The sequence below is a fragment of the Pleurodeles waltl genome, chromosome 1_2 (genome assembly GCF_031143425.1).
Source record: "Pleurodeles waltl isolate 20211129_DDA chromosome 1_2, aPleWal1.hap1.20221129, whole genome shotgun sequence".
Classification (NCBI taxonomy): Eukaryota; Metazoa; Chordata; class Amphibia; order Caudata; family Salamandridae; genus Pleurodeles; species Pleurodeles waltl.
Window position 1 is genome coordinate 708,870,922 of NC_090437.1, and position 13,905 is coordinate 708,884,826.

Below are 13,905 nucleotides of genomic sequence, written 5' to 3' on the forward strand. Positions count from 1 at the left end.
ACCAGGAACATCAAAGACAGCGGTGACGACCACAGGGAGTACTGCACCTAGCAGACAGGGGAGGAGGAGGAAAAAGAGAGTGACACACACACACAACACGCAACACCCTCACCCCCACCTTCACCCCCAACGCCATACACACAAATACATGCAGCAACATTACATATACACCCCATAACCCTCTGGAAGAATGCAAGGACAAAATGAAATTAGTTTAACAAGTGTAATCATCGAAAATCCAGATAGGGAAACAGGTCTGTAACAGATCATTATATACAAAAATGTACAGCAACTACACAAGTCCGGATAGTGTTCCATTCATTCTCCGTGGACCAGTGGTCCCAAAATGCATGGGCAAAGCATTCACATGATACCTGCCTCAAAACGGAGAGAACACTGCAGGAGCATCAGGTCGAAACAAAACAGGCATCTCAGGGGGAAGTGGAGGGGGCACCTCAGCCGGATGATGGGACAACGCCACTGCTCCACGAGGGGGCTCCATGCCCACTGTTTGCTCCTGGGGAGTGCAAAGCCACAGTCTCACAAGTCTCTCAGGTGGGTGGCTTGCCCACTGTTTGGTCCTGGGGAGTGCACACCACAGTCTCACAAGTCTCTCATGTGGGTGGCTTGCCCACTGTTTGGTCCTGGGGAGTGCAAAGCCACAGTCTCACAAGTCTCAAGTAGGTGGGTTGCCCACTGTTTGGTCCTGGGGAGTGCAAAGCCACAGTCTCACAAGTCTCTCTAGTGGGTGGTTTTCCCACTGATAGGTCCTGGGAGTGCAAAGCCACAGTCTCACAAGTCTCTCAAGTGGGTGGTTTGCCCACTGCTTGGTCCTGGGAAGTGCAAAGCCATAGTCTCTCAAGTGGGTGGTTTGCCCACTGCTTGGTCCTGGGGAGTGCAAGGCCACAGTCTCTCCAGTGGATGTATCTCTCCACTGGTTCTGGAGGGGTCTTTGTGCCCAGAGTGCTTCATCCTGCCAAGGACTGGGGTAGTGGATGCTGTCCTCCACTGGTTCTGGAGGGGTCTTTGTGTCCAGAGTGCTTCATCCTGCCAAGGACTGGGTGAGTGGATGCTGTTCTCCACTGGTTCTGGCGGGGGCTTAGTGCCCAGAGTGCTTCACCCTGCCAAGGACTGGTGTAGTGGATGCTGTTCTCCACTGGTTCTGGAGGGGGCTTAGTGCCCAAAGTGCTTCATCCTGCCAAGGACTGGGTGAGTGGATGTATCTCTCCACTGGTCTTGGAGGGGGCCTGGTTCCCAGAGTGCCACACAAGGTGTGTGGCAGTTCCCATTCCCGCACCTGGGTGTCAGAGCCACGAGATATCCTGGGAACAAGTAGCATGATACTCCATGGAGGCAGAGACACACTCCACCCTGCGGCGACATAGCTTGACAACTGCTGGTACTGCCAGTGCTGGTTGTGGTGCCTCATGTACTCTGTGGAGGGTCCAGGAAGTCTCCTGCAGCCTCAGACGACTGCCCACTGGGGATGATGTTCATGTCGGCTGTGGTGGCACTGTCTGAGCCGTCCCGGGGCAGGTGGCAGTGGTTGCGGCGGTGTCAGCAGCGGAGATGCTGGCTGTGGTGCATGTGTCAGCACTTGTGGAGGGAGACACCAGGACGTCTCATGCAGCCTCGGACAGCTGCCCACTGGGGATGATGCTGGGGACTGTAGCATAGACAACAGACGTGCAGGCGGGCGTGCAGGTGGCGGTGCAGGTGGGCGTGCAGGTGGCGGTGGTTGCGGCGGTGGCCACCGCCGTACAGGTTGCTGTTCTGTCTTGCAGAATGGGTGTCACCAGTCCCTCACCCTGAGGCTCCGTGCCCTGAGCTGACTTCCCTTTAGCCTTGTGTCCCTTCCCCACCTTGGAAGTTGCTGCTGGGACCTTGGCACTGTCCTCTTTTGTCTTGGAGGAGGCCTTGCTTTGTAGTTGGTGCAGCTTTTCCCTAAGGCATGTTGTCCCCTTCTTCACCTTGGCAGGTGGTGGAATAGGGTGACCCTTGGCCTAACTAGGTGGCACACTGGCAGCCCTGACGGGTGCGGCCCGCAATGTTACTGGACTTGCAGGGACCACAGTGCTCGGGGATTTCCTGGCTGAGTTGCTGGGCTGGGATCAGGACATCCTGGCCATAGGGGAAGGACGGGGGGGAGGTGTAGGAAAGAGGTCAATGTTAGCCAGGAAAAGTTTTTAGACACACTGGGACGGGAAGATGGAGGGGGTTTGGGAGGTGAGGAAGAGGTAGTGGTTGTACGAGGTGTACGTCTGCTGAGTCTGGGTGAGGGTGCATGGGCTGGAGGCTGTTGTGAGGTGGATGGCTGTTGAGTGGGTGTGTGCCGGCGTTTGAGTAGTTTGGGAGGAGAGCTCACAGACACACTGGGAGAGGACACAGGGGACATGTGCATGGTAATGGGCGTGGTGATTGCACGTGAGCGGTGTGTGGTGATGGGCATGCTGGTGATGGAGGTAGTGGCTGAGGATGTAGTGCATGCAGGTGTGAGTGGAGACGAGACTGGGAGGGAGGAGGAAGAGGTGGAGGAGGGGGACACAGTGGAGGCAGAGGATGTTGGTGTGTCTGCATGGGGATGGTGCTTTTGTGAGTGCCTGTGGGATGTGTGGTGCTTATGTTTGCAGTGCCAACTCTTGTGTGTTGATGAGTGTGCATGCTGGTCTGATAGTGTGCTTGGGATAGGTTGAGGTACAAGGGATTTGGTCTGGGTAGTGGAAGTTGGAGGGGGGAGGCTGGACACAGGGGCAATGACTGCCATCAGTGCTGAAGCCAGAGCCTGAAATGCTCTCTGTTGGGCTGCCACGCCAGAATGAATGCCCTCCAGGTATGCATTTGTTTGCTGCAAATGCCTCTCGACACACTCAAAATGGTTGATTGCCCAACAGTGAGGGATCTCAGGAGGTCAATAGCCTCCTCAATGAGGGCAGCAGGGCTGACTGGGGCAGGGCTTGAGGTGCCTGGGGCGGAGGAGATGCCCACCCTCCTGGATGAGCGGGCACAGGACACTTGATGAGGGGCTGTTGGGAAGGCGGTGCTGGTAGGAGGAGTGGCGGGTGTACCTGTTGTTGCGGTGGGCACAGAGGTGCCCGCCACCGCAGGGGAGCTCCCGTCAGAGGAGGAGTCACTGTCGCTGATGTCTCCTCCTGTCCGCGTCGTGGAGCTCCCCTCGCCCTCCATCCTACTGGTGCCTTCAGACTCCGTACATTCACCCTCCTGGACCATGTGGGTTGCAGCTCCCTCCTGCTCCGGTGCCAATGCTCCTCCGCCAGATGATGCAAATGCACACAAGGACAGGGCGACAAAACAAAGAGGTGGGGCAAGACAGAGGAGACACATGGTCAATGCCTGCAACGACACCACCGTTGGCGGAAACAACACACAGGGAGCAGCCCTATGCACTAGGCCATGCACTAACATTTCAGGGGAAAATCACATGCCCATGGGGGACTGTGCCTAGACCCATTTGATGCACACCTGGAACCCACAGGTGACTAGGTGTAGAGGGCCACTACCACTTTTGGGGTTGGACTGGCACTGAGCCTGCCTAACAATGGATCTACGCAGGCACGTTTGCCCTGGCCTAGGGGAACCCACAACCCACTTCCCACACCCAGAAACCTCATAAAGTGCATGAGACTGTACTCACCCCCTTGTGGCTGCTGTGATGCCCTCAAGCGCCCATCCAACTCCGGATATGCCACCGCCAGGATCCAGTACATCAGGGGGGTCATGGTGCGATGGGCACCCCTTCCACGTTGGGAGGCCATCTGCAGCTGGGCCTCCATCATCTTCTTGGTCCAGCGGCGCAAATCCTCCCATCTTTTGCGGCAGTGGGTGCTCTGTCTATGGTAGACCCCCAGGGTCCGCACTTCCTTGGTGATGGCACGCCAAATACCCTTCTTCTGATGAGCGCTGACCTAGAGGAACAGGAAAGTAAGAAAGGATTTTACTCCCCCGTCCGGTTATTCTTACTCATTGGCCACAACCTCCCACCCTGGCCCACAAACACATACACTGACCATCCTCACATGCTGCTCTCTGCCTACCCCCCACCAGTATCTTCCATTGACACCACTCCATACATTCATGTCCCATCCATCATGCTCACAGTGTACTCACCTGTTTGTCTGGTGGACCGTAGAGTAGCGTGTACTGGGGGATGACCCCATCCACCAGTTTCTCCAACTCCTCTGCAGTGAAGGGAGGGGCCCTTTCCCCAGACACTGTAGCCATTGTCGCTTCCAGAGTCAGGTCACAGCAGCACTTGCAATGTAGGTCCTCTCCTGTTGAAGGTCAGGTATCAAGTGAGTGAACAGATAGAAAATGGCGGTTACGTGCACAGCAGTGCATACCGTCACCGCCGGCATACATCATCATTGGCTCCTGGAACCCATTGGGCCCAATGATAACCAATGCTGAATTGCGCTGCTGTCTTCGTCCGCCTACTGCGATGCTGCACAATGCCAGCGCACTTACCTAATTTCCCCTTGTCCTTCCCTACAGGTGAGGCAGCCGTCATTTCAGGGGGCCACATGGCAGGGCACCTAACTGCGTCACAGCACTTTTGGGAAGGAATACCGACATACAGCGCAAAACACCAATTACATCACATTTGTTCTAAACACCCTTGTGAAACCTATGTGGTGTATGACCCTCTGCTCACCCTTCTCCTCCATAGGGCACGTCAGCTGGGGCAGATGATGAGATGGCGTCATCCTCCGGTATACAGACCCCTGGTGGACCTGTCGACAATGGAAGACAGACACATCATTATCACCTACAGACTTGATTGTGCCACAATCCATGAACTGTGTGCCCAGTTGGAGCAGACCTGATGTCAGCTATCCGCCATCCCACAGGAATCCCCCCCTCTAGTTCAGGTCTTGTCAGTACTCCATTTCCTGCCCAGTGGGTCCTTTCAAGCAACAGTGGACATGGCATCAGGGATGTCAAGCCAATGTTTTCTAACGTGTTGTCCAGAGTGTTGTCTGCCCTGCTGAAATACATGTGTAGCTACATCGTTTTCCACCAGGTGGAGGATTTGCCCACAGTGAAAGGTGACTTCTATGCCCTGAGACATATCCCCAACATCATTGGGGCAATTGATGGTACACATGTGGCATTTCCTCCCCCCCCCGCAGGAATGAACAGGTGTACAGAAACCGTAAAAGCTACCATTCGATGAATGTGCAGATGGTGTGTTTGGTAGACCAGTACATCGTACATCTCCCATGTGAATGCCAAGTATCCTGGCTCTGTGCATGAAGTTTACATTTTGAGGAATAGCAGCATCCCTTATGTGATGGGGCAACTCCAGAGGCACTGTGTGTGGCTAATAGGTGTGCCTAAGGTCCCAACACAGTTTACATAGGTGTCTGGGTATGGTAGAGTCCCTAAGGGTTGGTGCATGTCTCACAGTTGTCCCTCGATATTTGCAGGTGACTCTGGTTACCCCAACCTGTCATGGCTACTGACCCCAGTGAGGGATACCAGGACAAAGGCAGAGCAACGCTACAATGAGGAGCATGGGTGAACTAGGAGGATAATTGAGTGTACTTTCGGCCTCCTGAAGGCCAGGTTCTGGTGCCTCCATCTGACAGGTGGCTCCCTATACTACTCACCAAAGAAGGTGTGCCAGATAATCATGGCATTCTGTATGTTGCAGAACCTGGTTTTGCGACGCCAGGTGCCTTTGCTGCAGGAGGATGGACCTAATGTTGGTCTTGTGGCAGCTGTGGATCCTGTGGACAGTGAAGAAGAGGAGGCAGAAGTAGAAGATATAGACAACAACATCATCATGCAATACTTCCAGTGAGACACAGGTAAGAGGCTGGCACTGCTCCTCTCATATCATATTACTGTAGGACATTGCATGATTCTGCCTTTTTACCTCTGTGTATGGACCCTGACAGTTCACTTTGGCTTTCCATTATACAGATCTGGGTACCACTTTCTGCCTTCAGCTATGTTTACTGCTGCCCAACAACTGTCTAACATTGGTATGTGGAAATGAACATTGACATTGCTATTTTTCAAATAGGTTGCAATTACACATTTGTGAACGTACAGTCTGACTCCAGATTGATTTGTGATTCAAGGGTGTTTATTTCTGTGCTAAGAAGTGGAGGGGGATGTGCACTGGGCTGGGGTGATGGAGGAGGAATGTCCATGGTGGCATCACAGGTGCATTGTCCAAGGGAGCATAGGAAGTGGAGTAATGGCAGTTCAAGGTGGACAGGGTAACATAGTGGGACAGAAGGGTGACAATCAAGAGAGTCTTATTTCCTGGTGGGGGTCTTGGCAATGTTCTTTGTCTTATTACTGGATCTCAGGGACCGTTTGCAGGGTGGTTCTCCTTCCGCAGGGGTTAGGGTGCTGGTGGCCTGTTGGTCCTGTGATGGGACCTCCTAGCCACTAGCGCCGGCGAAGGTGGAGGGCTGTTCATCGTTCAGGCTAGTGTCAAGGGCCCGTTGGTGTGCCACTGTGTCCCTCTTGGTGTTGGCCATGTCTGCCAGCACCCCTGCAATGGTGACCAGGGTGTTGTTAATGGACTTCAAGTCCTCCCTGATCCCCAGGTAGTGTTCCTCCTGCAGCCGCTGGGTCTCCTGAAACTTGGCAAGTACCGCGTCCATGGTCTCCTAGGATTGGTGGTATGCTCCCATGATGTTGGAGAGTGCCTCATGGAGAGTGGGTTCCCTGGGCATGTCCTCCCCCAGTCGCACAGCAGTCCTCCCAGCTTCCCTGTTATCCTGTGCCTCTGTCCCCTGAACCATGTGCCCACTGCCACTGACCACAGGTCCCTGATTGTCTTGGGTTGGTGGTTTGCCTGGTGTCCCTGTAGTGGTGGACACTCTGCTGATTGACGTGTCCCAGAGAGATGGGCCCGCTGGGTGGGTGCTGTGGTGGTGTTTCCTGAGGGGGGAGGTTCAGTGGCTGTTTGTGACAGTCGCAGGGTAACCGACTGTCCCGAGGTCCCAGATGGGATGGGCTGGTCATCTTGATCCAGGCATGCAGAGCTGCTGTCGTCACTGTGGGCCTCTTCTGTGGGGGTGACTGGATATGTCTGGCACCTCCTGTCCAGTGATATTGGGTAGAGGTCCTGTTGGGGGGTAAATGCATAGTTATTGTATCTGTGTGTGCCATCTTGTCCAATGTGTGGGTTACCCTCTACTCCTGTGCTTGGCTTATTGTCTTTGGCCTTGTGTGATTGTTAATTTTGGGGCCTGGGTGAGTATCTATACTGGACATGCTTTGGTGATGGGGGTCCATACATTGGTGTAACATGCAGGTTGCACCTGTGATCCGAATAGCTGTGGCTCTACCCGGATGATTTCCTCCACCATGACACTGAGCTCCTCCTCAGAAAACCTGGGGTGTCTTTGAGGTGCCATGATGTGGAGTTGGCGATGTTTGAGGTGCTGTTTGTTGTGCTGTGTGATGTGTTGTGTTGGTGTGTGTTGTATGAGGTGTGTGGATGTTGTATAAGTGATGGTGTTGTGTGCCTGTGGATGCTGGGGTTGTGTTTGCTATTCTCTCTCTCTCTCTGCTTCTTCCAAGAAAATCGTTGTAAGGGGTTGTGGGTAATGTGGGTGTGTGTTTTATAGTGTTGTGGGTATGTGGGTGTGGTGTGTGTATGTGTATCAGGTGTGTGCATTTTGAATTGTCCAATGTGGTTGTGTTTTGTAAATGTCTCTGTATTTTGAGCGTGGCGGTTTGTACCGCCAATGGTTTACCGCGGTTGAATGACCGCCGCGTTGATTCGTGGGTCGTGATAGTGTGGGCGTAGTTCTGTTGGTGTGATGGTGTAGGTTTTGCTATCGCCAGTTTATCACTGACCTTTGGTGTGGCAGACTTGTGTGGGTGTCTGTATTGTGGCAGATTAAAAGATGTGGGTCGTAATACCTGTAGCGGATTTCCGCCGCGGCCACAGTATCTTGACGGCTGTCAGAACAGCGGTAAGTTGGATTTACCACCAGGGTTGTAATGAGCGCCATAAAGTTTACACAAAAAATATAACATTCCTCCACCCAAACAAAAGGAAATAAATAAAACTCACTGTTTTGTTGGCTGCAGATCGTTCTCTCTGGCCATGTCATAAAATGTAGAACTCAGCCACAAATGGGAGAAATATTGTCCAAAAATCCCTATACAAATGAAAAAGTAAAATGAATCCAAGAGCAATCCCTCAAACAATGCAAAGTATCTAGGAACCATAAAAAAGCTGAAAAAGTGTTTAAAAAAAAGAAATGCTCCAGGAAACCTTAAAAAGAGAAATCAAAGAAAAAACATTATTTTATTATAAACAAAAAATGATTTCCTTAAACAAATGGAAACTCCCAATGCCCATAGGACATGCTAGTATTAAAATAACCTGTACGGTAAGTTAAAAAGCCCACCCGCAGAACACATAACATTTCCAAAAATGAATACACAATACAGTTAATCATCAAAATGTACCTAACATGACATCATTTATCATAAATAGTGTAGGAAAAGCCAAAACGGCCAAGTAGTGAAAAACAATAACATTAATAAATCTATATATGCAAAAAACCCACAAACAACACCACTATGACTAACTCATAGACCCCCTATACTTTCCCACCCTCAAAACCCCCAAAAAATCCTTACAATAGCACTTACATGCTCTGACGAACAGCAGCACGTTACCATGACCTGGTTCCAGAAAAATAGGCTAAAAACAACACAAATAGATTACAAAATAAAAGTTAGCGATAAAAAAATTGCCTCTAAATGAACCTAAAAAATACATTCTCCCCATAAAAATGAATGAGAACTATTGTAAAAATGCTGAATAAATGTTTAAAACATGTAAAAAAAATGTTAAACATGTAAAACATGTCACAAAAGTTGTGATACAATAAAAACAAAAGTACAGTATTAATTAAATATAAGTATAAAATATAGACAATGATTTAATATATACGGAAAAGTATATGTTAAACTAATGTTGAAAGAATGTATAGAAATAAATTTAAGAAATATTACAAATCTCTTAAGCATTAGAAAGTAAAAGTTTAAAAAATATAACATACAAACGTATTGAAATATAATTTAAATGTTTTTATTACTAAAAATTATAAAAGTTATATTAACTTAGGAAAAATGTGCTGCATGTCTTTGTTTCACAAAAAAATGTAATTAATAATATTATTAGTTAAAAACACACAGCAAACAAAGTTTTATTATATTTCTTATCACCAACAATACTACTAAAATAACACAAACTATTTCTACTACATACAAATAAAAGTAAAATAAAATATTTCAGGATCAAAATCTAAACTTAGATAATCACACGCCAACATGAATCATTTTAAAAAATGGTTAAATTTTAAAGGGATGACTTTTACTATTCCCACTCCAATATATCTATACTAGGGAAGATGGTGGACACTAAAGGGGGGACATTTATTATACCCACTACATTTGAAACAAATTTGGGGAAGGCGTTGGACACTAAAGGGTTGACATTTTCTATTCCTACTTTCATCCAAACCAATTTGCGAAAGGTGTTGGACACTAAAGGGGTGACATTTACTACTCCCCCTCCAATCTATATCAATTTAAGGAAGGTGTTGAACACTTAAGGTGTGACATTTACTAATCCCACTCCAATCTATACCAATTTGAGGAAGGTGTTGGACACTAAAGGTTGACATTTACTATACCCATTCTAATCTAAATCAACTTGGAGAAGGTGTAGGGCACTAAAGGAATGACATGTACTATTTCAACCCCAATCAAAACTAATTTAAGGAAGGTGTTGGACACTAAAGGAGTGACACCTACTATTCCCACTCCAATACAAACCAATTTGCAGAACGTAATGACGACTAAATAGGTGACATTTACCATTCCCACTTCAATCTAAACACATTTGGGAAATATTTTGGAACTTAAATTTAGAATTTTTTTGGAGCAATCCATAAAACATCAGGATGGAAGAATCTTTACCACTGTTTATATAAAGACCACTGACAGAAACTCACTACTCCATTATTCAAGTTTTCATCAATGTAATCTAGAAGACAATTTGCCAATTTGCCAAAATGAGTTTCTTAGAATTTGCAAAAATTTTAACAAAAAAGACGATTATTTCAACCATGTAAATGAACTTCTTCGGACATTAAAGAACAGGGGTTGCCCAAAGAAACTGCTACATAGATTATTAAAAATGGCAAGGTATATCCCAAGAGAGGCCTTGTTGGAGAAAAGGGGTAAACCAAGAAAAAATGAAAGTTGTTGTTCGTAACAACATGTAACTTTCTTACAAATAAAATCAAGAATATTGTCAGGAAGAACTGGCATCAGATAAAAAATAAGTGCCCCACAATAAGAGATCCTCTGTTTGCTCTCAAGCGTAATAAAAACATCAGAGATATGATTTTAGATTCCAACACAGAAATATAAAAGGAACAAACTACACTACATAAAATGCTTGGTTTGCTACCTATTAAGGGGCACCATAAGTGTGGCCACTGGTCAATATGCCCATTAACCATTCAAGGAACAGTAATGGTGCATAATCAACACAAAATCATTGATTCGAAGTTTATGAACTGCAACACAAAAAATGTGGTTTACATTGTTAAATGTGCATGCAATAAAGCATATATTGGGAAGACTACACAGGACATAGAAATGTGTATTATTGACATAAGTCTTGGATCCGCAAGAAAGTTTTGAGTGCTTGTTTGTACAACAATACATTGATCAAAACCATACTTAAAATGATATGATATTTAATCATTTTATCATATTTGTTTTGCAATTAAATGTATGATGTTTTGATTTTGGCAATGTGTAATTGATTATTTTCTCTTAATGTACACTTTTATGGATGTTTTAAATCCGAATAAAGGCTTGTGATTGATTGATTGATATGTTATGGAGTATTCTCAAACATGTATCCACTAGGGATAATGATCTAGAGATGGAACTACTGAGAGTAGAAGCAAGGCTGATTTTGAAGTCACACACAACTGAGACAGACTTGAATGAATCGTCTGAGATCAATAATTTTACTGATTGTGTTAATTTATTTTATTTAAATTAAATTACAAGGTTGAATGTGTTTTCTGTAGATGAAATTACAGGTCCTATACGAGTGTGTAAATTACATGACATATCCCATCTGTATGGGAACATCAATGATTAAATAATTAATATGTACTTGCCAGTACTGGATGTGAATCTGGCTGAGGAATTGTGAATAATGATTTTTTATAACAATAACACTTGGAAATTATACATCTAAGTGTTGTAAAGATATCTTATTTTAAGTATTTTCTATCAAGAAACCTCGTCTCACAAGAGACAACAAGTTGTTGGAAATACATCCATTCACATTAAAGATGCATGAAGAACTACGTTTCCCATGAAGTTCCAGTTTCACATGCTTGGTTTGTAAGTTGTAAGTACACAGGTGGAAATAATAAGTTGAGAGCAAAGCATTTGAAACAGTTGCTCAGGCATCCAAACAGAAGCAGAACTGCTCAGAGGATCCAATGACATTCATCTCAAACTCACACGTGCCAAAGGAGGTATGGATGATTTCAAAAATAACAAACACAACAAGGCATTGAACAAGTATGAAATCTGATTCCAACCGTCATTTCTTTAACTCTTCTTTTTCCACAGAGAAAAATTGTTCCACCAACTGGGTGAGAGCCTTATCTTAATTGGCATCATTGGGTGTTTGTAGTGAACGTATTAACAGTGTATATTTAATAAATCATTTAGTGACTGGATTTTCTTTTTTGTTTTTGTGTCCACAGTAAATCAAGTCCTTTATTAAGGTGAATTGGCAGGCACACATTATTACAAAAGTAAATTCTAAATTGACATTTTTCAAAACAAATCATTTTCATTAATGCCTCTGCATTGGTCCTTTTAAAGGCATACCTGACTGTTTTGAATTAAAATGGTATTAGTGTTGCAAATTAATTATTCCCATGGAGATCAAAATGCATTGGCATGGCTCAAAGAGTTTTTAGGTGCCTTACTATTAAGAGACTGAGGGGCATATTTATACTCCATCTGCACCATTGTGCTTCAAAAATGTATTTAAACTTTGACGCCCGAGCCCGCGGATGACAAAAGTCTGGCGTGTGCGAATTTTTTGTATGCGGCAACCCGCCTTGTGTTAATTATATGCAAGGTAGGCGTTCCCGTCCAAAAAATGGCTTAAGGGCCGTGCGTCGTATTTATGCTTTCGGGCAAAAATTACGCACGGCCGGGAGGCGGAGCCAGAAAATGACGCACAGCCCGATATGCGTCAAAAATTAACGCCTGGGTTAGGGCAGGCGTTAAAATGGGGCAAACACACATGTATTTAATCAGAACACACAGAACAAACAGCAGAGCAGCAGAGCAGCAACAGGGAGCCATGGAGGTGATACTAATCCAGCGTGCACGCAGACGCAGAGACCAGCAGCAACAACAGCAGCTACAACAACACCAGCAGGGACCCCAAAGGCAGCGCAGAAGGCAGGAGAGGATATTCCGCCTAAGAACAACCCTTCAGGGCCTCAGGTAACACAACATCATACAGAGGTACTGGTTGAACTGGCAGGCCATTCAGCAGCTGCTGCGCAACATTGAACCGCAGTTGGCCCCCACTTTGGTGACACCCCGCGCCATCCCAACAGAAACAAAGCTGCTTGCCGTACTTCATATGCTGGCAAGTGGCTCTTTCCAAACAACTGGTGCCCTGGTTGGCGGAATATCACAACCATCATTCTCCGCCTTTTTGCCCAAAGTCCTGGATGCCATCATTCGACTGAGACCCCACCACATCTGCTTCCCTAACACACTGCAGAAGCAGCAGGAAACAAAACAGGGGTTCTACCTCATAAGTGGCTTCCCACACGTCCTTGGTGCAATCGACTGCACACATGTACGCCTGTGCCACCTGCTGCAACTGAACACCTCTACCGCAACAGGAAGCACACACATTCCATCAACGTGCAGGCCATAGTCGATCACCAGGGATTGATCACCAACATCGTGGCTAAATATCCTGTGTACATGACTCATACATCTTCCGTCACTGCACCATCAATGAACACTTCCAGGATAGACGGTATGGCAATGGACTACTTGTTGGTAAGTACAAAAGCCTACTTATATACTCACTGCACAGCAACCCTCTAGGACACACAACACATACACCACAACAGCAACATGTCAACAGGAACACACTGAGGTCGTGACATCACTAGCCATGTTTCTTAAGTCACCATTGAACCTGTCACACATCGGAAATTACATACAGCCTAATGTGAAGACGTCAATGAGTGTAGTTGCTTAAATGTCACCTTGCAAATTGTAAGTGTCCCAATGACCTTTACATTAATATATTGCATAAGTTTCAAGGTATGGGATGTCCAGGGTACTTTGATATGAACGTGTTAACAACACTTTCAATTTTAACTCTGCATGGAACTATCATCTCACCCCCAGTGAAGACACACGGACAACTGTATCACAAGTCACAATGCTAGGGAGGGCACACTGTACTGCAAATCCCAAAACATACTGCTGACAAACGGTTAGCAGACAAACACTCGTTCAGCCAAGGAAACAACACAATGCAGATGGTACAGCCTACAAGCATAGGATGCCACATTAGTACACAAAAGAGTCACAGACAACAAAAGACAACTACTGCCATGAAAGGTCTTTTCAATAGTGCCAGCTACATCAACATGATCCCATTCATTTTCTCTTGCAGCTGATGAGGGGTATGGCATCCAGCCATGGATTATGACACCATTTGGCAACCCAAGTACTGCTGCAGAGCGTGCATACAACGAGGCCCATAGGAGGACATGCAGCATTGTCAAGCGGACCTTCGGCATCCTCAAGTCAAGG